The 27,251-nt window shown below is 44.7% G+C and overlaps 1 long non-coding RNA gene across 1 annotated transcript; it reads left to right on the forward strand.

The window, feature by feature from the left end:
• The first annotated feature begins 11,174 nt into the window (after window positions 1–11,174).
• On the forward strand, window positions 11,175–25,717 carry LOC144772118 (uncharacterized). The gene is made up of 3 exons (XR_013599654.1): window positions 11,175–11,283; window positions 24,620–24,757; window positions 25,484–25,717. It is a non-coding gene; the product is annotated as an uncharacterized LOC144772118 (long non-coding RNA).
• Window positions 25,718–27,251: the final 1,534 nt, after the last annotated feature.

The raw sequence follows: 27,251 nt of genomic DNA on the forward strand, positions 1-27,251 counted from the left end.
GCGACGTAGGCACGCCGGAGTCGCGCCAGAGTTAAGCCCGTCTGCGCCCGTCCGCGGCCGGACGGGGCTAGGGGCAAAACTCCATGCCAAAACTAAAATTATGTCTTATACCACCAAGGATTTAACTGCCCTCCAGGGCCATTGGCCTCTCCCGGATTCTATCCGTAGCCTGATTTCTGCACAAGGTGTTGCTCCCTCTTCCCCCACTACACCCTATCCCCCGCAGCGCGACCCCCTGTTACCTGGCCCCCTCCCTCCTGACGCCTTCCCCCGCTCCCCGGCATTATCGGTTGTCCTACTCAATACCCGGTCAGCGGTCAAGCACCACCACGAGCTGTTTGTCTTACTCGACTCAGAGAAACCAGATATGTTGCTCCTGACCGAAACCTGGTATTGTGATTCTTCCCTCCCTGTTCTCTTGGCCACCTTACCCTCCTCTTATGTTGCCCTACGGGCTGACCGGCCGACAGGTAAGGCTGGTGGTGGGGTCGCCCTAATTGCTCGGTCGGAGCTGAACTTCCAACAACTTCCTTTTCCCCCTATTCCCCCTGCTGATTTCCTGGTTGTTCGCTCTCTTTCATTTTCCCCCCCCATCACTTGTCTCCTTATGTACCGCCCACCTCAGCCCTCACCCTTATTCTTGCCGGCATTTCAAGATCTGTTGGCTAACCTGGTGGTCAACTTTGCTTCGGTCTTGGTCCTAGGGGACTTCAATTACTGGCCTGCAGACCCACATGAGTGTGTAGCCTCTAAAGATTTTACTGATTATCTTTCATCCCTCAACTTTGTGTCACACATATCCGTTCCCACTCATTCCCATGGGCACACATTGGACCAGGTTTGGTCCCTTAACCTCTCTGTGGCCTCGGCCGCTGTTTCGCCGTGCCCATGGTCCGACCACACCCTCATTTCCTTCTCCATTCTCCGAAACCTGATGCCCAAAATTCCGCATACCAAAAACATCTGGGCGCGGAACTGGAATAGACTGGATTATCCCTCCCTGACCTCCTCACTTCGCAACTCCACTCCTATTCTTGCTGGCTTATCATCTGCCTCTCAAGCCAAGGCCATTGACACCTGGCTGGCCGGAGGATGCGACTCAGTGGCGCCCTTACGCCGCATTTCCATCCGCCGTCCTAAGGACTCCAATAGATGGTTCAATGACCACCTAAAGCATCTCAAACTGAGCGCCCGACGGGCGGAGAGGAAATGGAGGATAAACTACAGCCCCTCATTAAAAACTCACTTCCTATCAGCTCTGGCTAAATATAAATCTGCAATCCTGGAGGCAAAAACTTCCTACTTCTCTTTAAAAATTACTTCTGCAGAAAACAAAACCAGGGAAATCTTCAGCATAGTGAATGACCTGGCATTCTCAGACCGAACCTCGTCCCAAATTCCTCCTTCCCAGCTCCTCTGTGATCAACTGAACACCTATTTTGTAGAGAAAATTGCTATCATTAAGACCAACATTTCACCACCCTCGTCTGCCTTCGTCGAACCCTCCCCCCCCTCCGTCCTATTCCCATTCACTTCCATTCCCCCCTTCACCCAGGACTCCTTTCTGGAGATACTTCCTAAAGTGAAGTCAGGGTCTCCTGCGGACGTTTGCCCGGCGCGAGTTTTGCAGCAAATTTACTCTAGCTGCCCTGACCTCCCCATCGCTTTCCTCAACAGTTCTCTGGCACAGGGTGTTGTGCCCTCTGCGCTAAAGGCAGCAACAATAGTGCCTATTTTGAAAAAACCTGGCGCGGATCCTTCCATCTCGGCCAACCATCGCCCCATTTCCATGCTACCCTTTTTGGGCAAGGTGATGGAACGCCACGTCACCGCGGCACTTAGCGCCCATGTGGAGGCAAGCGGAGGACTAGCATCCCGCCAAGCCGGATTCCGTCCGAGACATTCGACCGAATCAGTCGTGGTCGCAGTCTTGGACAATCTCAGAAAGGGTATGGATGAGAACAAGCATCAGGCTCTGGTCCTCCTTGATCTTTCCGCCGCCTTTGACACGGTGGACCATACCATCTTACTCACCCGTGTCAAGGCGGCCGGTATCGGGGGATCAGCCCTCGTTTGGCTCTCCTCCTTTCTGAGGGACCGCACTCAGGCGGTTCGGTTAGGCAACTTCATGGCCACTCCCCTCCCCGTCACGTGCGGTGTCCCCCAGGGTTCCTCTCTTTCCCCCCTGCTTTTCAATCTCTACATCTTTCCTCTCATTTTCGCACTCCAGCAGCTGGAGGTCACCGTTTATAATTACGCGGATGACCTCCAGCTCATCTTTGATTTATCCCTCTCTCCTCTCTCTGTCTCGAATTTCCAGTCAACTATGACTTTCATCAGGGACTGGATGAACCACAACCACCTTAAGTTGAACCCGGACAAAACCGAGCTGGTTCTCACGGGTGGTTCATCCAGCCCCTGGAACTCTTTCTTCTGGCCCCCCTCTCTTGGCCCCTCCCCTACCCCTTCCAACACAGTCAAAACTCTTGGTGTAAAAATAAATAATCAGCTCACCCTTCATTCACATATTAGTTCCGTGGTATCCTCTTGCTTCCTCACTCTCCGCACCATCCGCTCTATTTCCCGCTTCTTTTCCCCCCAGGCACTCAAGATCATCTTGGCCACACTTGTGATATCGCGACTGGACTACGCAAACGTTCTCTATCATGGTATCCCCGCATACAGCTTGCGTAGACTCCAGATTATCCAAAACCAGGCAGCGCGACTGGTGCACGGCCTTCCTCGTTATCACCATTCCACCCCCCTTCTCAGGGAGCTTCACTGGCTCCCTGTAAAAGAACGTTCCCTTTTTAAGATCGGCTGCATGGCCTTTCAGGCCCGCCAGGGCACTGCTCCCGCTTTTATCACTTCACTAATCCATCCCTATGTACCTACAAGAGAACTTCGGTCTTCCTCCATGTCCCTTCTTCAGACCCCTCGCTTCACACGCAAAAAGTGGGGCGGGGCCAGCTTTTCCTTTCTGGCCCCAACCTTTTGGAATTCACTCCCCGATCACCTCCGTTCTGCTACTCAGTACCTTCCCTTTCGTAGAGATCTGAAGACATTCCTCTTCAGCCAGGCCTTTTCTTCTTAAATTCTTTTAATATCTTCTCTCATCCTTCCTTTTGTCTCTTTCCCGCAGTAGCTAATCCCCCCAGCGCCAAGAAACCGCAAGGTGTACGCTGCGCTCTAGAAATATTTTAAATTAGAAATTAGAAATATATATAAAGAAAGAGAGAGAAACACAGCCATTTTGACTACTACTTCCTGAATTACATTGCAAGATCATTTTCACTCACAACTTAAACTTGTTTTTAGAAGGTGAGATATTATTTTATAAATTTGAAAACATTTTCAGATAGTTATATACTATCCCTCTGTAAGAGTTAGACATTGAGAAAGGCTTCTTTATTATAATTATGGATTGATTTAGGTTTCTGTGGTATAATTATGAATTTACTTAGGCTTCTTCACAGGCACTTTTTAATAGTACTACTTCACGCCTGAAACCATACAGTGCCCATAGATTACTTCTCTGTTATAAACTCACAAGTACCTGTCTGAACTTAAACCCAACAGTGCCCTATCACTACTGATATATTTATTTTTTATGCAAATTACAGCAATAAAATGGAAGGTGAGCAGAATGTTTCCTTCGAAATTGTTCTGGACAGCAACAATGAGCAAGTTATGGAACCCATTGATGACTTAGAATTCATGGATGAGTCACGGGACTATGAATTACTTCAATGTGTAGAATCTGTTGATCATTTACTCCATTATGATGACGGTCAAATGTGGGAACTTATGTTCACTCAACAAGAGGACATATCGGACAGTCAAATGCTAGACGTTCTATTAAATTTTGAAAAACAATCTGAAAAATAAAATTATATGTAATATTAAAAAATTGTTTGAGTCTTTAATAATTTTTATATGTAATTCATAAACTAGTTAAATGTTAGAAATGTTATTAAATTTTGAAACACAATCACAATAATAAATAATTGCTTAAAAAATAAAAAAATTAAAAAATAATCAACAAAACCAACAATCAATTAACATACAGTATTTGAAAAGTCTAACATTCATTTTTCATTATAGTACGCTGCCCAGAACGCTTCCCGGTTCGCGGACCGGGCGCTACCCACGCAAAAAAACAAAAAAAAATTTTTTTTTTTGTTGCCCCACGGGGCCCTTTTAAAGCCTCCACATTAAACCTAGGGGGTCAGGGAGGATCTACTATGCCCCCTTATGGTTATTTCCCCCTTTGTTTTGGCCTCCTCTTGTCTCTCGATCCTACCGAGAGACAAGATGGCGGCCGCTCCGGACTGTTTAGAATGTTGACAGACGCCGGAGAGCCAATCAGCTTCGCTACGCGAAGTTCTGGTACGCGCCCCGGTCCGCGAACCGGGGAGCTGCCCGGTCCGCTGTTACAGATATATATCTTTTTTTAAACGTTAATTTCTCAAAATCCACTGAAGCACATATATTGAGACCTACAAAAGGCACATCGGGCTACCAGTCCCTACAATTTTGCCAAGTTTCGTGCAAATCCATTCAGCCGTTCGGGCTAAAAGTGAGGCCAACCGCCCTATGGAAAACTCAATGTTAAAAACACGTTTTGGGACCCCCCTTTTTTCTCGGCCCCCCCTGGACGAACACCCCCCAAATTTTCAGGGGCTGCTCAGAAACAAAATGTTCCATTTTCCAGAAAATTTCATCCAATTCCGTCCACAAACGCCAAAGTTATTAGACATAGAATTTTCAAAAATCCCATAGGGAAAAAATCCTAACTATATATACCTACTGGCGACCGCCAGTAGGTAATATATAGTTTTATATAGCGACTTGATTAGATCAATCAATATTTTGCAATTCCTCCTACTTACTTTTGGTTATTCTAATTTTAAACTTACCAATAATTTTTTATCCATACCTCTCTTAAACTCCTCTCGCTCCCTCTTTCTCTCTAAACCTGTCTTCTCAACAAGGCAATATGGGTACTATACCATTATGCGATTTGTTCGCTTGTCTTCTGAGTTTAAAAACCACTGAGTGTTTGTAATAATTTAATACCAAACGTTTGGGAAATGTGTATTATTTACATTCTATTTATTTTTAGAAACTGCACATTAAAAAAGTTTCCGTGTGGTGTTTGTAAACACGGAAACTTTCCTTCCTTTTCATTATTTTACACTACTTAAGTAAGGTTGAAAAATATGGTGGTCATGTGACCAAGAGCCCGTGAGCTCGAAACGCGTCTGTTTATGCCCTGAAATAAACAATCTTTCCGGTACCTGGTGGTGTGGCTTGTCATCCTTTTTCCTGAGTTGAAGAGGAATCCGTGGATGTGTTTGAGCGGCGGCGCCCGCTCGAGAGACCAGCCCCGACCCGCTTGGAAGGGTGAAGACTAGTGCAAACTTTTCAAATTGACGTGGAGTCAAGATCCCCGCCCGCCGGCTGCCATAAGCTGTTATGCTGCACTAAGACTTGGAATCTCTCATTGCTGCACTTCTGACGCCGTGGGGCTGATCGTACCAACCGCGCCTGACAAGAAGTGCAATACGCGGCAGCAGCAGCCAGGGTACGCCAGACAACTAGTGTCGAAGACGCATCCAGGCACCGACACGGTCGGAAGACCGAACTGTATTCTGGGCAATGGAGTATCTGAAGGGGCGGGAAGCCTCGGCAGAAAACGTTTTCAGGAAACAGAGAGGACCCGATGGTACTGCAGCTACCGGGTCAGCTGAAATCACTCCCCCTGGTGTGGCATCACTGAAACAAAAAGGACATGCACTGGAACGCCTGAGAAAAAAGGAACTAAGCCGCTGGTGGGAGGCGACATCTCTACAGAACTATATAGAGATGGATCGTGTCCCTCGCGGTTTGCGTATCTTTATTGTTCCAACTTTAAATAAACCAAAACCTGAAGTTTTGAAGGCATGGCGGGAGAACACCAATGCATGCTCGAAAGCTATGATGCAAATTTTGATTAAAAATGCTTGGGAGGAGCATGAGGAATTGCTAAAAGAAATACAATTGCTCCTTGCTGAATTAGCAAAGGAATCAGACCAAACAGAGGTATCAAAAACCTTAAAAATTGTGGATGACAAAATACAGAAATTTGAAAAAGATTTGATTGCGAGGAAACAACGCAAATTTGAGCGTGATGAGCGGGATTATAAGTCAGGAAGAATCCTGACATTTGCTAAAAAGTTTGACAAAGCACGCTCTTCATTACTAAGAGACAAAGCACTTGGAATGGCGGATAAAGACCGGTGGCAATCTGGAACCAGCCTGAGCTCTGAAGCAAGTTCAATCGATACAAATACACAAGACAACTTAAATGTAACGGTTTTTTCCGACGAGATGCGCCTCGTGATGGAGGCCAACGAACAATCCATAAGGGGGAGAACCCGATATCAAGGCCGAGGAGGCAAGGTAAAAGCAAGAAACGACGGCAACGACGCAACAAACTCAGGAACTACTGGAGTGGGAAACAAAAGCCAGACACAGAAGACCAAGTAATGGATGTACAGACTTCAGAGCTAACGGTAATGAATTTATCCAATAGACAATTAACTGATGATGACAAAAAAGTTCTTAGACTAGGATTAACATTCTGTCCTGACCTTCATTTTGATTATACGCAGACGCGTATAGATATGTACATGTTTGTGAGAAAACTAAAATTACACAAAATACACTCGCACAAGAAATGTGATCCAGAATTGTCTAGTAATACCGCTGAAATTGTAAGCCAAAACAGTGATTTGCAAAATGTCTTAGTTACCCTGCATGAGGAAGGTAGGATAGATCTGACGCAATAACAGGTCCCTGCCACCCTAGAGGGCACTGATATTGTCTCTGCACCTGATGATTTATCATCTACCAACTTAGAAGTAAATGTTTCTACTGTAACCACACCGTTCAGACCCAAATCTAGATACAGACCCCAGTTACCCAGGAACAACATAGACCTATTTCATGATCTAGTGAACAGTGACATGTTGAAACTTCTCAACAAACCGTTGGGCAAACAGAACATTACACCAGGAATGAGGGTTGCATTAAATGAGCTAAAGAACGACGATTCTATCGTCATCAAACCCTCAGATAAGGGAGGAAATGTAGTTTTGTGGGATAAGAAAATGTACATAAAAGAAGCTATGAGGCAACTATCTGACACCACATGCTACACCAGAGTGGACCACTCCTATTTGAGTAAACTACTAAATAGGGTACACCAGAATATCCGTGATTGGGAGAAGAACAAACTACTGAGTTGGGATGAGACTAAATTTCTCATCAATGAAAATCCCACCACTCCGACCTTTTATCTGTTACCAAAGGTCCATAAAAATCAGACGCAACCACCTGGAAGGCCAATTGTGTCCTCCATAAACAGCCTCTTAGAAAATTTTTCGCACTACGTTGACCACTTTCTCAAAAGTTATGTTAAAGATCTGATTTCACATTTAGAAGACACTAAAGACTTTCTACAAAAAGTAGAGAATATCAATTGGGAGTCACATTTTTGGCTTGTGTGTCTAGACGTAGAAAGCCTATATACTTCCATTCGACATAGGGGTGGCCTGAAGGCTTGCGAATATTTCCTGAGAACCAGAAGTAGACATTTGGAAGCCCATTCCAAAATGCTACTCCAAATGATCGAATTGTGTCTTGAAGAAAATGTCTTTTTGTTCAATGGGTCTCTGTTCAAACCAATCCAGGGCACTTCGATGGGCACCTGCTTTGCCCCCAGCTACGCCAACCTACTGGTAGGCTGGTGGGAGGAGCAGGTGCTCAGGAGTGATGACCTGAAACATTGGACTACATGCGTGAATGTCTGGCTCCGCTATATAGACGACGTCTTTTTTGTGTGGGAGGGAAGTGAAAATGAGCTAGTCAAATTTGTGGATGCACTCAATTTAAACAACTTGAACTTGAGATTTACCATGCAACATAGCCAGGAAACAATTGATTTTCTTGATATAAAACTCAATATCAAGAACAATAAGATTGAAACAGAGATCTTTAGGAAAGCAACAGCAGGAAATTCTGTGCTCCACTCCAAAAGCTGTCACCCCCCCAGTTTCAGATGGGCAATCCCTTTTGGCGAGTTTTTGCGCGCCAAGAGAAATTGCAGCACAGATGAGACATACATGAAACACAAGAAAACAATGCATGAAAGGTTTAAAATGAGGGGTTATCACGCTAGCATGCTGAAAAAAGGTGAAGATAGGGTAGCCCTCATTGACCGAAAGGATGCACTATTTAAAGACTCTAGAGCCAGACAACCAAGTCCCAAATCTCCTATAAGACTGATAACCACCTACAATACACAATCATCTGCATTCAGCCAGATAATAAGAAGGAGGTGGGATATCCTTTTACAGGACAAAGTGTTAAAAGAAAGATTAGACCCACACCCCTCCATAACATACAGAAAAGGCAGATCCATCAAAGACCTTATAGTGCAAAGTCACTTAGACAAGAAAAAAATATGGCTGGCAGCAAAGGGTGGATTTTTCAAGTGTGGAAAATGTAAGGCCTGTAGCCACAGTACCAATGTAAGGGAGGTTGAACTCAAAAGAATAAAGAAAAAATGGAGAATCACCAAAAACATCCAATGTACCACTGACTATGTCATCTACGTATTAACCTGCCCTTGTGGCAAATGGTACATCGGCTCAACTACTTTCCCTGTGAAGAAGAGAATCTTGGAACATTGGCGTGCAATCACGAATAAAGATTTCGCATATAGTACGGCCAAACATTTCCACCAATACCACGATGGAGACTGGACCAAAGCGAAATTTTTCGCTCTTGATTCGATCCCCAAACATATCAGAGGAGGGGACCGTCTAACAGCATTGCGCAGAGCAGAGTCCAAATTCATATTACAAGCAGGATGTATCGTACCTTTTGGGATGAACATTGACGAGGAGATGTATGTACACCTGTAATTAAGTAAACTGAGAGCTTCCCAAACCCCCTTCATTGATACTCCGATTCTATGACATATACCTCAATAATTCTTTTAAAAATTATGATTTAGATTCTAATAATGTTTGGTTTAGACAATTTCAAATGTATTTTGATGAACTATGGTAATTAGACAGCTTGAAATTTCGAGAGAGGAGAGCGATGTGACAAATGCTATCAAGTCTTAATAATTTATATGTGTCACGTTCATAATTGAACTAATGATTTTTTCCATTTTTTCCATTTTTTACTTTCCCTATAGTGATGTACTCCGTCCTGATAACAAGCGACAAACCACTAATAGTGAATACTGTTATGAGCACTACTGCTACACAAGAAATATCTAAGTACGACTATGAGCACGGGATAGAATATTTTGGGAAAATTTCAACTATGAAATAGTTTAATACCACACCTTTTTTGACTAGATAGAGACTTTAGCCACCTACTGACTTATACTGAATCATGAGATGGATACTTAATTATGGAGGCATTATACAATGGGTACTAGACCCAAGCGACTTGATTAGATCAATCAATATTTTGCAATTCCTCCTACTTACTTTTGGTTATTCTAATTTTAAACTTACCAATCATTTTTTATCCATACCTCTCTTAAACTCCTCTCGCTCCCTCTTTCTCTCTAAACCTGTCTTCTCAACAAGGCAATATGGGTACTATACCATTATGCGATTTGTTCGCTTGTCTTCTGAGTTTAAAACCCACTGAGTGTTTGTAATAATTTAATACCAAACGTTTGGGAAATGTGTATTATTTACATTCTATTTATTTTTAGAAACTGCACATTAAAAAAGTTTCCGTGTGGTGTTTGTAAACACTGAAACTTTCCTTCCTTTTCATTATTTTACACTACTTAAGTAAGGTTGAAAAATATGGTGGTCATGTGACCAAGAGCCCGTGAGCTCGAAACACGTCTGTTTATGCCCTGAAATAAACAATCTTTCCGGTACCTGGTGGTGTGGCTTGTCATCCTTTTTCCTGAGTTGAAGAGGAATCCGTGGATATATATATATATATATATAGTAGTATAAATATTGTTATTGTATCTTTGTAAATATTGGCTGAATAAGTAACGCGATGACTGTTGCTCCTAGTTACATTTCCGATGTATTCCGGTATATCTACTGTAATTGTATGACAGTGTTCTTCTTCACTGACTCTTGCGTGTTGTTTCAACTTGGCGCTAGCTGTTGCTGTTTATTGATGTGAGATTTTCTTTATTGTAGAGAACTGAAGTTAGTTAATGCTATTAATAGAGTCTTGTCCTTCCTTTGTCCGTCAGTGAAATAGCGGTGGATGGATAATTGTACGTAGTTTGCATATTGTAGCATTTTTTTCACGGCCTTCTCTTCTGCATGAATCGAATCCTCCTCTGGCAATGAATGCTAAAGTTACTTTGTTCTTCTTACCTCAGCCAGGGCCGGCTCTAGGCATGTGCAAGCTGTGCAACTGCACAGGGCCACCAAACTTCAGGGGCCACCGCACCAATATATATCCTTAATTTAATAATCCTCTGAGGATGGATACATATTTGCGTTGCGGCCCCTGGCATGGATTTGTTGCCTCCGGCTCTGTTCCACTTCCAAACACCCTGACTGACTCCCCCTCTTCACTGTCCTCCGTCCTCCGCCCCGACCTCCTCTTCTGGGGCCCCCTACCTACGCTCCCTGCCCAGGAGGACCACCATGAGCCTAGAGCCACCCCTGCCTCAGCCCTCCATAGAACTGATGTAGTTTGTTTAATGAGTGGTAGGCTTGGCAGCAGTAGCATTCAGTCAGTAGCAGAACAAAATATGATGCAACGAACGTACAATTTCGTGTATGCACAACATTTCTGCATGTCTCCTCCTTATGATCTATGGCATTTTGCTAGCAAAAATGAAAAAGAAATGACTACTCACAGATAATTGATTACCCCATTCTTGAATCTCTTGAATCGGTGGTGTTGTTCAGGTGTTACTGCCTCTGTGTTACTTATTAATCTGCAATCAGAATGTTTATGGAACATGTGATTTGTTTCCTACAAGTATACAGTCAGTGAATCTTGCAAGGCAGTAGTCATTTGTTAGATCAATGTTTGTTTCTTTTAATGTTCTAGCAGTGTTTTTTGCAATGATGTCTATGTTTCACAGCACTCAATGTTTTTCTCTTTGTTTATTATTTTTTACATGAACCACAGAACCCAGGGGCAAGCAGAATGCAGGGACCGAGTCGGCGGGTGAACAACCACGGACACAGAGCTCCTCTACTGAGGATCCTGCTGCTGTCCCCAGTAAGTCCAACAGTGCTTGTTTTTTCCTCTGTAATGTGTCTGCTTTGGCAATTGACACCAACCAAGTATGCATCCAGAATGATGTTTGTCTAGTATTTTGTAAACGTTAGTATACCACTACTAGTCTTGTGGGTATTCTATCTTCTATGAAGTTGTTCTGCCTGGTTTTTCTGATTAGATAGGACCAGCTCATCAGAGCCTTACTAACTCCACAAGGAGCCTGATCAGTAAACTTAGGGGAACAATCCGTATGAGAAGTATCAACATAACGCAAAGAGCGATCGTAGTCGCGGGACTCAACATCTGTAGCACAAGAAGCAGATTTAAAAGCCTGTCCGGAGCGAGAAGACTCGCGATTGTTAGACTCCTCATCCGAGGAACGAGAATCACTCGAATTCCAGATATTACCATCCCATTCATCAGGATTCCAATCCAGTCCGGCTTTCGCCACGACCAGTCGCACTTTCCGTTTAGAAACGCGACCCCGACAATTCTTGTATTTATATCGTGCAATCCGCACAGCCGCCCTTTCAGCGATAGTCTGATACGTTTCAAGTTTGTCGGCAAGCAATTTATTTTGACACCGCAACAAAGTATGATCATTCTGAATTTCAACAAACTTCCGTTCCATTTCCACATGCTCCTTCTGCAATTTCAACAACCTCTCATGTACAAGCCTGTACGCAGATAAGACAATCCAACCTCTGCGCCCTAAAATAGGAAGCTCATCACCCTTCGCTACTGGCGCCTTCTGCAAACAGGAAATCACATCAGCCGGCTCCGCCAGCTCCAGACAAGAATTCCAATTTTCACTCAAACCAGTAGAATCAGCCCACTCGCGGGCCAAGGCCTCATAAGGCGTTGAATCCCACCCGGGAATATCAACAGGCAACTTAAAAACAGATTTCGACTTTTTCAAAAACATCCTGACAAAACAAAAACTATACACACAATTATAGACAAATAATACACAAATGAAATCACGTACGCGCCGAGTACAAATTGAAAAACAACTACAACGCACACAGGTTTCGTAAACGGTTCGTGACGCCAAATGTTCTGCCTGGTTTTTCTGATTAGATAGGACCAGCTCATCAGAGCCTTACTAACTCAGCCAGAACGTTACCCTCTCCCCCTCCCTAGGACCTATTCACATCAGGTAACAACTTATATCTACCACCTAAGGACAGGGAATTCCTAAGATGCATACCATGTACCTCCTATAATATCAGCAATCGGCGGCCTCGCGGTCCCATACGAACCAAGACCTCTCTACCCAGACGGCAGTATCAGAATCGGCGGCCTCGCGGTCCCATACGAACCCAGACCTCTCTACCCAGACGGCAGTATCAGAATCGGCGGCCTCGCGGTCCCATACGAACCCAGACCTCTCTACCCAGACGGCAGTATCAGAATCGGCGGCCTCGCGGTCCCATACGAACCCAGACCTCTCTACCCAGACGGCAGTATCAGAATCGGCGGCCTCGCGGTCCCATACGAACCCAGACCTCTCTACCCAGTGGCAGTTTATCCTATGATTACCATTACATAAAGGGATCAGTCTCACTATTCATCAGGGGTATAGAACTACAGTATTACCGATCACACAACGATTGCCAATTTGGATAATGTACAACTTATTTTCTAATTCAAGGGGCTCCTCTCTCCCTTATTCAGTTACCACTTACCTGATCAGGGTTAGCATCTGTTCACATAGCAGCATCTGACTAGAAGAATAGGTTACCCTCTCATACAAGAACACGCAGCACATGTCGGTTCACTAAGAACTGGGGTACTTTATTTCTCATTACCATAAACAATCATATAACACCACACTACAACACATAACCTGCAAAGAGAAGTAAAAGATTAGATTGTACACTCTAATAAGAAAGGGTCGACATCACCTTATTAATATGAAGTCTGCACTCTGCAGTCATCTAGGTTCCCTTCTCGTCTGTGCCTTGGCTCGTCTTGAAGTCACACCTCCGCAATCACGGGTACACGGCTGCACCGCTATGCGCTGTTCCCTTCACCTTTCTCCAAGTCACTGGAACCTTCCTCTCATCGGCTACTCTCTTTCCCTGGCTGTTCTGCTAAGAGAGTATCTGTTTCTCGATTCTTCTCCGCCTTCGGAATGGCGCCTGTCTTCCCTGGAATAAGTAATAGGTTTGCTACTAACGGCTAGATGCCGCCTACGGACTAACTTCACAACTGTCTCGGGCTTTCACTAATATAGAAGCGTGTCTCTTCATGGAAAATTCCAGCCAGTAACCTGCCGCCCACCAAATTCTTGTACCTCCCAGTGCCAAGGACACGTTCCCAGCCGGCCGGCCTGATGTTGTGTCTTCGGCATGAAGAAAAATACAATCCTTCGACAAGGGCAGGCCTGAACCGGTTCTCTCCAAGCGAACAACACCTCATAACTAAAACATTACACTTGACCTAGAAGCATCCCAAGCTGCCGGAGCAGAAAGAAAGATGGAGTCTCTCCCGTTTGAGGCCTACCAGGCCCGAATTCAGCATAACTCCATGGAAAGTATAATAATACCCTAACTAAAGGACAGATTATCCCTAATACTAACGAATCTATCCCCTAGCCTATGTGTATAAGCCCTAATCTAAGGAGGAGAATACAGAATTATATCAAAGTGCCTTGTAAATAGGCTCTATCCACTACTCTAACCCTTGCACTGGAATGATAAGAGACTGAAGTCACCATCAATCACCTTTCCTCAAAAGAGGGCCGGGAAAATCGAGCAGAACATTTCACCCTTGACTTCAGTCTATTATACATTCATCAAACAGAACTAACATCTGTGGAAGAATAATAGGAAACAAAACTAACTGATCTATGTCTAGTACCAGGTTTGCAGTATTGAAGTAGAGAAGGAATACACTGAATGAAGCAACAGATAGCAATCAGAATGCTAATAGTAATCAAAATACCCCCTAATATTTGACGCAACATATGTGAATCAGGTAGCCAATTGAAGAGCCAGTCAAACCAGCCCTGGTCAATGTGTTTTCTAACCTCTTCCGTCAAGTCATGAAGTTTGTCAATATGAGCCTGAATGGATTTCGTATGGTCAGACAGGTTAAAACAACAAAGACCCTCAAAATCAGAACAATCATGTCCATGTTTAAGCAAAAGATAATCAATAGCCGCCCGGTTTTGCAAGATAGCTCTACGTTCACCCTGGGCATCTAATAGCATGTCAGACAAGATTGTAGAAGTATGATTAATGGATTTCACCATCCAGCAGGCCATTTTCCCAATAGACTTGGCATTATAGACCGCCAAGGCAGGAACACCAATAATTGAGATAGCTAAACTAAGGTATTCAGATTTGGAATATAAATGCATAGACGAATCACAGTCCTCCTGTAACATCACAGTATCTCGGATCACACGAGAATTGGCATTAGGATGCGATGAAAACATCAACAAGCTCAGTCTGATAATGGCACAAGGGCCTCCGGAAATGTTCGCGGGAATATATGGCCAGGATGTATTACCACAAGAGAAAAGCCATCCAGAAGGTAGCAACATTGTACGATAATGACTGGGGGTAACCACTAAACTCTTACAAGTCATATTATTTTGAACAGAAGTACATAATTTCGGTGATCTTCGGAAGCACAAAGTTCGTTCATGAGCTGTGAATGAAGTAGTACCTTTCAATTTTAAACGCACACATTCAGAAATAGCACTGGGATCGCAAGTAAGGAAAAAACATAAATCACCCTGCGTGATATTATAAGTGATTATCTGGGACTGGATCGGGGGTGTCGGGTCTGACAGCACAATACATAAAGGGCAATATTCATGCGTAGCAAAATCTCCCAGAAGGATATTAGGACGGGCATTTGATATATTGAAAATATGGGCCAAAGTCTCTAATGAAGCAGGGACAGCAACTAAACAAGTCGCTAGAATGTCAGTCACCGAACGCATCGGTGTTAAACAAAAATGAGGGGCTTTAGTCACTCGCTTGGCTAAAGTAGTCCAAAAGTTCGATGACGAATCCCACGCAGCAAAGGAACGCGGTACTCAGGTTCTCAGATCAGCCCGGGTCGATGGGTTCCCTCCTCTCTCGTCGTAGCAGTCCAAAAGGAGTCCAATGCCGACACATCCTGCAGCAACAGTCCAGAGAATGATCTGAAAGAAAATCAAATACAGGCATTATTTATTCTCGTAGATAACATTTGTCAGCCGGGACAGCTTCCCAGCTATCTTTCCCTGGTCTCATGACTAGAACAGTATTATCATGACCGGTTGCAATAATCTCAGCTTGCTCAGGGGGATTCTTAGGCGATTGCACCCAAACTCTAGCTCCAGGATTATCCGTGGAACCGAATCCTTTTTGTCCTCGTACAGTTAGCAACGTTGGGGCAGTGCCTTTTGTGATCTCACCACTGAAAACAGGCATTATCAACAATTGAGCAATTCGGTCAGTTTTATAAATCGGTAAATCAACTTCACTGCTATTCAGCAGGAGCACCTTAATCTCTCCCTGATAGTCACTGTCAATGACTCCTCCGAGTACTTGAACACCTTTCACAGCCAGCCCCGATCTAGGGGCGATTAATCCAAAATTTCCAGTGGGTATACAGACACCAACACCGGTTTCAATGATGACTCGATCTTTGCTTTTTATAATAGTATCATTCATGGCATGCAAGTCTAGACCTGCCGACCCTGGGGTTGCTCTGCATGGAGCCAGTGCTCCGGGGGTAATTTCCCAGTACATCACAGTGTCACCAATAGAATTGGGCTTTGCATCAACATTCGGAGGAAACAAACGCATCAATGGAGATTCAGCATTTAGAAAGGGACGATTATTCAAAATTAATAAGGCCTGGAACAAATAATCCCTCCAATTCTTATATCTGTCATCGGTTAATTTACGCAGTTGATTTTTCAGCAAACCGTTCAACCTTTCAATCAGGCCCGAGGCCTGCGGATAATATGGTATATGAAATACCCATTCAATATTGTTTTCCACACAAAATTCCTGCACCAATCTTCCACGAAAATGGGATGCATTATCAGATTGAATTTGGAATGGGACACCATAATAAAGCATAATCAATTCCAATGTTTTAATGGTATTCACTTGGGTAGCTTGTTTACAGGGGAAGGCCACTAACAGGCCACTGTATGTATCAACAATGGTGCAAATGTATTGACAATTTCTACTCATAGGAAGTGGACCAATATAATCAATTTGCCAAATTTGAGCGGGCAATTTTCCGCGATGTAAATGACCTTTAACAATTTGAGGCACTTTCCGCTGTCTAGCATGCTGGCAAATGGGACAATGCAAAATAATGTCTTTGATTAAATCTAAAGGAATATAAATTCCTCGATCAGCGGCCCACCTGCTAGTGGCTTTCTCTCCATAATGTCCTGCTTTCTGGTGGGCCCATTTCGCCAATCCTTCCATATCAGAATCCTGCATGTCCACCAGTGCCTCAGCAATTTTAGATTTTTCATCTGCAATATTATGAAAGAATTTGTCAAGGGAGTCTATTGGGGTATGAGCATCCACATGAAAGATTGTAACAGTACTTTGCGGGAGCATTTCCCAAATCTCTTGCCATAATTCTTTTCCCCACAGTTCTTTTGAATGCAATTCCCAATTATGGGAATGCCAAGTCGGTAACCAAACTGCCAATCCATTGGCAGTAGACCAGGAATCAGTAAAAATATGACATGTGCCAGGTAACTCTTGTTTCAGAACTTGATAAACAGCGTAAAGCTCAGCGAATTGGCTGCTCTTTCCCTCACCAGTTGTACTCAGCAATTTTTGTGTGATCGGATTATAGGACACTGCCTTCCAATGTCGTTTTGTACCTATGAACCTTGCCGAACCAAACATGGTTTCTGTCCTCCGTGGACAAATCATCAAATGGCTTACCCCACTTAACAGGGGATTCCTGTACTAAAGGTACGGAACATTCACTCTCCGTCTCAACCGATGGCGCCCGGATGCAACTCCCTTTGGTCCCACACGTGCCCTGTCTTGTATGTACCATTTCCACTTAATCACACTCGCCTCCTGAGCGTGTCCAATTCTGTGAGTTTTCGGTGAACTCAAAACCCACTGCATGATAGGAATTTCAGGTCGTAGGACCACATCATGTCCCAAAGTTAATTGCTCGGTATCCACCAGAGCCCAGTAACATGCAAGCAACTGTTTCTCAAAAGGTGTGTAACGCTCGCCAGCATCGGGTAACTTTTTGGTCCAAAAACCTAACGGTACTTTACTTCTGCCTTGTTTCTGCCACAAACTCCAATTTGCATAAAGGCCTTGTACAGACACATTCAAATCCACATCACCATCGCACACAGGCCATAAATCCAAGGCATACTGAATCGCTTCTTTTGCCAAACTAAACGCATCTTGCTGTGGTTTACCCCATTCAAACGCATTCTTTTTACGAGTGACTCGATACAGGGGGGCCAATATTTGACTCAAATGTGGAATATGCTGGCGCCAAAAACCAAACAAGCCGATGAAGCTTTGGGCCTCTTTCCTATTCCTCGGAACTGCAAAATCAAGAATCTTCTGTTTTACCTGTGGGATCACTTCTCTGTGACCTTCATGCCAATTAATACCCAAAAATTTTACAGTCTGGGATGGACCTTGTAATTTATCCGGGTTGATTTCCCAACCTTTCTCACGCAAACACTCAAGGATTTTATCTAATTGGGTCTGAACTTCATCTTGTGTTTCACCTTGAATCAGAACATCATCAATATAATGACATATCTGAATTCTCGAATGTACAGTTACCTCAGCCAAATGCTCTGCCACCAGCCGGTGACATATCGTAGGACTATGCACATAGCCCTGGGGAAGACTTCTAAACGTCATTTGACGTCCGTTCCATGTAAAACTGAATTGTTCCTGGCATTCAGGGGCAATCGGGATTGAAAAGAAAGCATTAGCAATATCAATGGACGCATACCATGTACCTGGATGCTTTTGAATTCTTTCAATTAAAGTAATGATATCCGGTACTGCGACAGTCAAAGGGGGTGTATACCTATTCAGTTCTCGATAATCAACAGTCATGTGCCAGGAATTATCACTCTTACGCACCGGCCAAACAGGATTATTCCAAGCAGAAGTAACCGGAGTTATAACTCCTGCATCCACCAAATCCTGTATAGTGGTACTAATTTCTTCATGACCACCTGGAATACGATACTGCTTCTGGCAAACCACTTTTGTCACCTGGGGAATCTTTATGGGGGGCATTCTTAAACGACCAACCCGTACGGGTCTGGATGATATATAATGTTTAGTTCGAAATTGATAACATCCATCATCCAAATGCAAAGTCATTCCTTTCAAAATGTCGATTCCAATTATGTACTCTAAGAGTGGCACGACTAATACAGAATATTCTTTTCTAGGAATTCTGCCTATTCTCATTTCAATTGTAGTTTGTACTGCGGGAGTTTCCTTTCCACCTAAACCAGTAATTGTAAAAAATTGGCCTTTAAATTTCTTTGATTTTCCATGAATAAGAGTGGCCTCCGCTCCTGTATCTACCAATGCTCGGGCCCTTTGAATAGTACGATGTCTCCAAAAAATTTCAATATCTACATAGGGTCTATTATCTCGGTGAGCCCATCTGTGTACGGGAGCTTGACCTACTTCCTAGTCATTTTTACTGCGTTCTATCATCCAGGACAAATCAGGATAAATGTTCTCGCGTTTCTCAGGTATCAATATATCATGTTCATATCCATCTCCCTTACGAAATGGATTCCTGTCCTCCGTATTGTACTGTGAATTTCGATCAGAAAATCTGTGTCGATCCTCCCTCCTCCTCAACTCAGGGGACTGATCCCTTTCATCTCTACGTCTGCTGTTAACATAATCATCTCTCCCCCTTTCTCTTTCCCCCTCTCTCTCTCTCTCTCTTCCACGACGAGGGGACACATCACGTACATATCGTCGATCATCACGACGATCAGAACGCACACGACGGTTGTCATCACCGCTGTCATCAGAATACTCACGATCGCACTGATTCGTCCGCACACGCCAGGCACCCTCCTTTCGGTCTAAACCGCGTTTGCGAAACAAGTCCCACAAACGAGAAGTAGTTTCACCATCAATATCCTCCTTCCTCACACCATCAGCCAAAAGGGCCATAAACATGTCACGTCTAGTAAGCTTATTGTCTCCAGGAGTACGAGAGTCAGACCGGGACTGTCGTTCAGGTTTAAACCAATCACCCAACTCACCGAGCTGGCGTACAGATTCCAGTACCATAGACAACGCGTTACCAGTCTGATTGATCAATAAAGTCATCATGACTTGCTTATAAGCAACCGGGGAAGAACGAATAATACGATTCCGCACAGAAGACGTCAACAAACCATCAAGCAATCTGTCAGCAGTACTCAGAAAAATCGCAGTTTTCATCACCTCCTCTTTGAGACGTTGTGCAGCATCGCGCAATGTATACCACGGCTTGTCATTCACAGGCCAGTCAGATTCAGTAGGGTACTTTTGATTACAACCCTCAGTCGCCAACTGAAGCAAACTGATTTGACCACCACCATTATAATTACGAAAATGATCTTGAACAGTAGAATCCGAACTCAAGGAACGAAATTTCAAAGAATCGCCAGCATCCAACATAATGCCAGCAGCGCCCAGTTCATAAAGGCGCACCATCCACGTAAGCAAGGTCTCACCAGCGCGCTGTCGAAATCGCTGCAAAATATCACTAATTTCCTGTTGAGTAAAATCCTCCAAAGAATCCAAAGGAATACCGTTCGGATTACCGGGAGCCTGCTGCAACTTCCTACGAAAAACAGGATGTGCAGAGACCGCAGGAAGAGCACCACAAGGAGCCTGATCAGTAAACTTAGGGGAACAATCCGTATGAGAAGTATCAACATAACGCAAAGAGCGATCGTAGTCGCGGGACTCAACATCTGTAGCACAAGAAGCAGATTTAAAAGCCTGTCCGGAGCGAGAAGACTCGCGATTGTTAGACTCCTCATCCGAGGAACGAGAATCACTCGAATTCCAGATATTACCATCCCATTCATCAGGATTCCAATCCAGTCCGGCTTTCGCCACGACCAGTTGCACTTTCCGTTTAGAAACGCGACCCCGACGATTCTTGTATTTATATCGTGCAATCCGCACAGCCGCCCTTTCAGCGATAGTCTGATACGTTTCAAGTTTGTCGGCAAGCAATTTATTTTGACACCGCAACAAAGTATGATCATTCTGAATTTCAACAAACTTCCGTTCCATTTCCACATGCTCCTTCTGCAATTTCAACAACCTCTCATGTACAAGCCTGTACGCAGACAAGACAATCCAACCTCTGCGCCCTAAAATAGGAAGCTCATCACCCTTCGCTACTGACGCCTTCTGCAAACAGGAAATCACATCAGCCGGCTCCGCCAGCTCCAGACAAGAATTCCAATTTTCACTCAAACCAGTAGAATCAGCCCACTCGCGGGCCAAGGCCTCATAAGGCGTTGAATCCCAGCCGGGAATATCAACAGGCAACTTAAAAACAGGTTTCGACTTTTTCAAAAACATCCTGACAAAACAAAAACTATACACACAATTATAGACAAATAATACACAAATGAAATCACTTACGCGCCGAGTACAAATTGAAAAACAACTACAACGCACACAGGTTTCGTAAACGGTTCGTGACGCCAAATGTTCTGCCTGGTTTTTCTGATTAGATAGGACCAGCTCATCAGAGCCTTACTAACTCAGCCAGAACGTTACCCTCTCCCCCTCCCTAGGACCTATTCACAACAGGTAACAACATATATCTACCACCTAAGGACAGGGAATTCCTAAGATGCATACCATGTACCTCCTATAATATCAGCAATCGGCGGCCTCGCGGTCCCATACGAACCCAGACCTCTCTACCCAGACGGCAGTATCAGAATCGGCGGCCTCGCGGTCCCATACGAACCCAGACCTCTCTACCCAGAGGGCAGTATCAGAATCGGCGGCCTCGCGGTCCCATACGAACCCAGACCTCTCTACCCAGACGGCAGTATCAGAATCGGCGGCCTCGCGGTCCCATACGAACCCAGACCTCTCTACCCAGACGGCAGAATCAGAATCGGCGGCCTCCCGGTCCCATACGAACCCAGACCTCTCTACCCAGACGGCAGTATCAGAATCGGCGGCCTCGCGTTCCCATACGAACCCAGACCTCTCTACCCAGACGGCAGTATCAGAATCGGCGGCCTCGCCATCCCATACGAACCCGGATCTCTCTACCCAGACGGCAGTATCAGAATCGGCGGCCTCGCGGTCCCATACGAACCCAGACCTCTCTACCCAGATGGCAGTATCAGAATCGGCGGCCTCGCGGTCCCATACGAACCCAGACCTCTCTACCCAGACGGCAGTATCAAAATCGGCGGCCTCGCGGTCCCATACAAACCCAGACCTCTCTACCCAGACGGCAGTATCAGAATCAGCGGCCTCGCGGTCCCATACGAACCCAGACGTCTCTACCCAGACGGCAGTATCAGAATCGGCGGCCTCGCGGTCCCATACGAACCCAGACCTCTCTACCCAGACGGCAGTATCAAAATCGGCGGCCTCACGGTCCCATACGAACCCAGACCTCTCTACCCAGATGGCAGTATCAGAATCGGCGGCCTCGCGGTCCCATACGAACCCAGACCTCTCTACCCAGACGGCAGTATCAAAATCGGCGGCCTCACGGTCCCATACGAACCCAGACCTCTCTACCCAGACGGCAGTATCAGAATCGGCGGCCTCGCGGTCCCATACGAACCCAGACGTCTCTACCCAGACGGCAGTATCAGAATCGGCGGCCTCGCGGTCCCATACGAACCCAGACCTCTCTACCCAGACGGCAGTATCAGAATCGGCGGCCTCGCGGTCCCATACGAACCCAGACCTCTCTACCCAGACGGCAGTATCAGAATCGGCGGCCTCGCGGTCCCATACGAACCCAGACCTCTCTACCCAGTGGCAGTTTATCCTATGATTACCATTACATAAAGGGATCAGTCTCACTATTCATCAGGGGTATAGAACTACAGTATTACCGATCACACAACGATTGCCAATTTGGATAATGTACAACTTATTTTCTAATTCAAGGGGCTCCTCTCTCCCTTATTCAGTTACCACTTACCTGATCAGGGTTAGCATCTGTTCACATAGCAGCATCTGACTAGAAGAATAGGTTACCCTCTCATACAAGAACACGCAGCACATGTCGGTTCACTAAGAACTGGGGTACTTTATTTCTCATTACCATAAACAATCATATAACACCACACTACAACACATAACCTGCAAAGAGAAGTAAAAGATTAGATTGTACACTCTAATAAGAAAGGGTCGACATCACCTTATTAATATGAAGTCTGCACTCAGCAGTCATCTAGGTTCCCTTCTCGTCTGTGCCTTGGCTCGTCTTGAAGTCACACCTCCGCAATCACAGGTACACGGCTGCACCGCTATGCGCTGTTCCCTTCACCTTTCTCCAAGTCACTGGAACCTTCCTCTCATCGGCTACTCTCTTTCCCTGGCTGTTCTGCTAAGAGAGTATCTGTTTCTCGATTCTTCTCCGCCTTCGGAATGGCGCCTGTCTTCCCTGGAATAAGTAATAAGTTTGCTACTACGGACTAACTTCACAACTGTCTCGGGCTTTCACTAATATAGAAGCGTGTCTCTTCATGGAAAATTCCAGCCAGTAACCTGCCGCCCACCAAATTCTTGTACCTCCCCGTGCCAAGGACACTTTCCCAGCCGGCCGGCCTGATGTTGTGTCTTCGGCATGAAGAAAAATACAATCCTTCGACAAGGGCCGGCCTGAACCGGTTCTCTCCAAGCGAACAACACCTCATAACTAAAACATTACACTTGACCTAGAAGCATCCCAAGCTGCCGGAGCAGAAAGAAAGATGGAGTCTCTCCCGTTTGAGGCCTACCAGGCCCGAATTCAGCATAACTCCATGGAAAGTATAATAATACCCTAACTAAAGGACAGATTATCCCTAATACTAACGAATCTATCCCCTAGCCTATGTGTATAAGCCCTAATCTAAGGAGGAGAATACAGAATTATATCAAAGTGCCTTGTAAATAGGCTCTATCCACTACTCTAACCCTTGCACTGGAATGATAAGAGACTGAAGTCACCATCAATCACCTTTCCTCAAAAGAGGGCCGGGAAAATCGAGCAGAACAGGAGTCATATACATATTACATAACTATGTATGCACCAGAAAATTTGATGTTGGTGCTGATAGGCAGGTTAGACCTTACTTACACCTCAGTCACAGAACTCTGAGGAACGCACAATTCACTGAACGACAACCTATATGGGCTCAGTCATTGGACAATTATTCAATTATCACACTCCTGAACCCCAATACCAAGATGCCCAATGCTTTTATTACACAAACCATTACCTAAGAAACCCCCTTTTGCTCACTCACTCGTGTGAGTCTACAAGACAACAGACACTGAAAATAAACTTCAGAGTCAAAGTGGTACTTCAAAAGCTTTATTTTGTTAGAAGTAAGTAAGTAACATCAATGTTTTTAAGTTGTTCCGTGAAATACGTCGAAGGGCCCACCAGAAAAAATCCAGAGTTAAAAAAGGCTGAATCAAGTAATCAACATTTGTACAGCTACTAGTGCACAATAGGGAAATGTGGGAAATATCGGAGACCCCTCACCATTTAACGTATACTGGTTAGATATGCCTCTTTTTTTGTAAGCTCTGGAAATGTCCGCTTCGTAGAAGGAAATCTTCTCATCTGCCGAAAATTAATGACAAAAGTGGTGCACGATAGACAGTATGAAATACATTTATGCCAGTTTTATGCAGCCATGCTAAAAAGAAGTTGTAACCTGTAAGCAAACTCTATTCCACAATCCACATAGAAAACTTAAATACGGGCCCTTTTATTTTCCAACCTCTTCAGGTGTATGCATTGAACAATGATGTGTTGCCTCAAAGGCGTCTTCTCGTACTGCGCAACAAGCTGCGAGTTAGCATGCGCAAAACTGGATACATTGATGTACAAAGGTTACATAGTTCACTTCCAATTTCCAAGGACTAGAGTAGCAGGACAGATGAGATGAGCTTGGGTACCATACCATAACAATGAATGCTAATATGTGTAGTGACTCTGCTGTACTATGCAATGTGGACTCCTACTGATTACGTACGTTGTACTTAACTGTTTTGAAGAACTCCATTCTTGGTGAACAAGTACAAAGGGGGCTGTGCATCCATCTAAAAAGGTGTACTTATTTTTATAGGTGCAGAACCCTTACCATCCACCAGTGCCGACGGGGACAGCGGCGCAGCTTCAGCGATCCCGGCGGGGACAGGAGGACCAGAGGCACCTACACCTACACCAGCAGCAGTGGGGGGGGAGCCAACAGCGGCGGGCGATGGTAAGTTACATTCAATAGTGATCCGCATTACTTGGTGGGAGGGGAAAACTTCCTCACTGTACTCTACTGGACAATATATGATGTTACCTTTACTTGTCATTACCATGCTTAGCATTACCACTACAGTAATGCAGGTGGCTGATAGCAGTCGGATGCATGGGTTGTTGTTGAAGCATGGAAAGGGGAAAACACAGCTGCCAGCGTGGTTGGGAGACACACCCAATACCGGTGGTTAGTGGATAGTCTCAGCAGCAGCGGTGTTTTGGGCAAACCCAAAGGCAAGGGAAGGAGGGGACGACTGGGTGCATGGGTCGTTGCTGGTGAAACACAAACCAAATAAGGTTTGTTGCGCGATATAAAGAATGATAGTCTCTACTAGACATGTACTACTAGCTGCCCCCTGTTATTTAATGTTAGTTTGAGACTGTTCCCGCCTTCCCGGAATCAGAGTATATAATATAAAACGAGATATGAAAAAGACAGGTGTTCGTTCTAATGTGTGTGACCGTTGAAGTACACCCATGCTACTAGGGCAGGCATAATGCCGTTCCAAAAAGTCCAACAAATTAATATAGGCCGTAGAATGTTCAAGATAGATGCAACACAATTTTTTGTACTCAGCTTGCTTGCTAGTGCTACTGTGCCGCCCACTATGTGTTTAATCAATGTTGTGTTCTTGATTTGCGGGGATTATGGATTACAACAATTCTGTTTCTTTCTTTATAGTTACTCCTTCCAAAAAAACAACAAGGAAGGAGTTGGCAGTCCGGGCCCGGCAGCGGAAACTGCAGGCTATCGTAGAGGCCTACCGCCGGCTGGTGGATCAGGCCGAGGAGGAGGAGGAGGAGGCGGCGGCAGCAGCTGCTGCCTCTTCCAATGCCCCGGCCTCCAAGCCTGCAGGACTACGTCGCCGTGGTCAGGCAGCCGCCCGCCGCCGAGTTGTTACATCTTCGACGGCCCCCCCACAACAACATGCGTGCAAATGTAGGTGCCGGGAATTCCAAGAAAAGATTCTCCGCCGGGTAGCGACTAAGTTTGAGGAGGAGCGGAAGAAGCTGGAGGACGGTATAGAGGAGCGTGTAAAGATCATGGTGGACAAACACCTGAAAGCCCGCCGGCTTTGAAATGGACCCAGTTGTTTGCCCCTTTTTAAATCCTTTTGTTGGTGGGTGGGATGTGGGTGTTGGGGTGTACATTTAACGTTGAAATTTGGTTGGGGTTAGGGGAGGGTAGGGCCAGCTCTGGGCCTGGGGGTAACATTTGATATATATTTGATTTTTCTATCATCGTTATGTTAAAATAAAAATGAGACAAAGATATTTTCAAAAGAAAACATTTGAAGTTCATTTGTGTTTGTTGGGGGGGTGGAGGGGGGACTGTTTCACCAAATAATGTACGTTGTGCAACATCACAACGTTTAATTGGGCATGCAGGTCAGGGGGGACAGTGCTTTCGAATTAAAAAATATATTGTCCACATCTTTAACATGCAGACAGGTAGATGCGCTAAACCCTCACCGAGTTCTATTTGTAGTATTAGAAGAACTACCAGTCTGTCTTGCGTTATACCTCACAGCAAACTTATCTTACCTGTGATTGCTGATGATGACGTGGGCTGCATTTGTTTCCCAAGACAATGGATAAGAATCTGTTGTTCTGAACTTCTGTGATAGTAGATAGTAGTAGACAGACCCTGCCAGTAGCATTTTGAGACAAAAAGAAAGAGACAGTCATTTTCGTGATAGACAATGTGGGGGGTAGTATAAGTATTAAGTACAGTAGATTACACGACTGAGCCAATACAATTTTGCAACTGCTAAACTGAAACAAAACAATGGTTTTGGGGACTGGAAAGTAAGTGCAAGAGAAGATAAGAAGTTCAACTGTAGTTGTAGTACTCACGTCAACGTCAAACTTTTCTAAATCATAATGCTGTAAACTTAAACACAAACAATGACGCCAATTCATTACGTATTGCTTGTTTGATGGTAATGGTAAATTAATTGGCATTATACACAGAGCTTGAGTTGGGAATCAGAAGAAGATCCCGGCCATGCCTTGTTGAAAATGAGTCTGACACTATTGTTGCTTTTCACCACATCTGCCCCAGCAAGCGCGTGATCAAATTGTTGGTGTATATTTAATGTAACAAACATCGCACCTCAATGAAACCACGCAGCCCGGGGGAAGAGGGTTAGGGTTTGTTGAATGGATGGGTACGGGGGTTGCGGAAAGGTTTGAGAAATAAAAACAGTACGCATGTAGACAACAAAAGCAAAACAATGAAGACGCTGATTTATGATGTTGAATTTGATCCACTAGCCAATGAATGTAAGGAATAAATGTAGAACCAGGATACGCAGAATATCAATCTTTGTTTCCCGCCATCCAATTGCTTGATGATGATGATTAATGGTAATGGACGGTGAGTAGACGCTCATAGTATTATAGCAGTGGGTGAACAACGTCCAGCCTGTATGGATTGAAAAAGAAAA

The sequence above is a fragment of the Lissotriton helveticus genome, chromosome 8 (genome assembly GCF_964261635.1).
Source record: "Lissotriton helveticus chromosome 8, aLisHel1.1, whole genome shotgun sequence".
Classification (NCBI taxonomy): domain Eukaryota; kingdom Metazoa; phylum Chordata; class Amphibia; order Caudata; family Salamandridae; genus Lissotriton; species Lissotriton helveticus.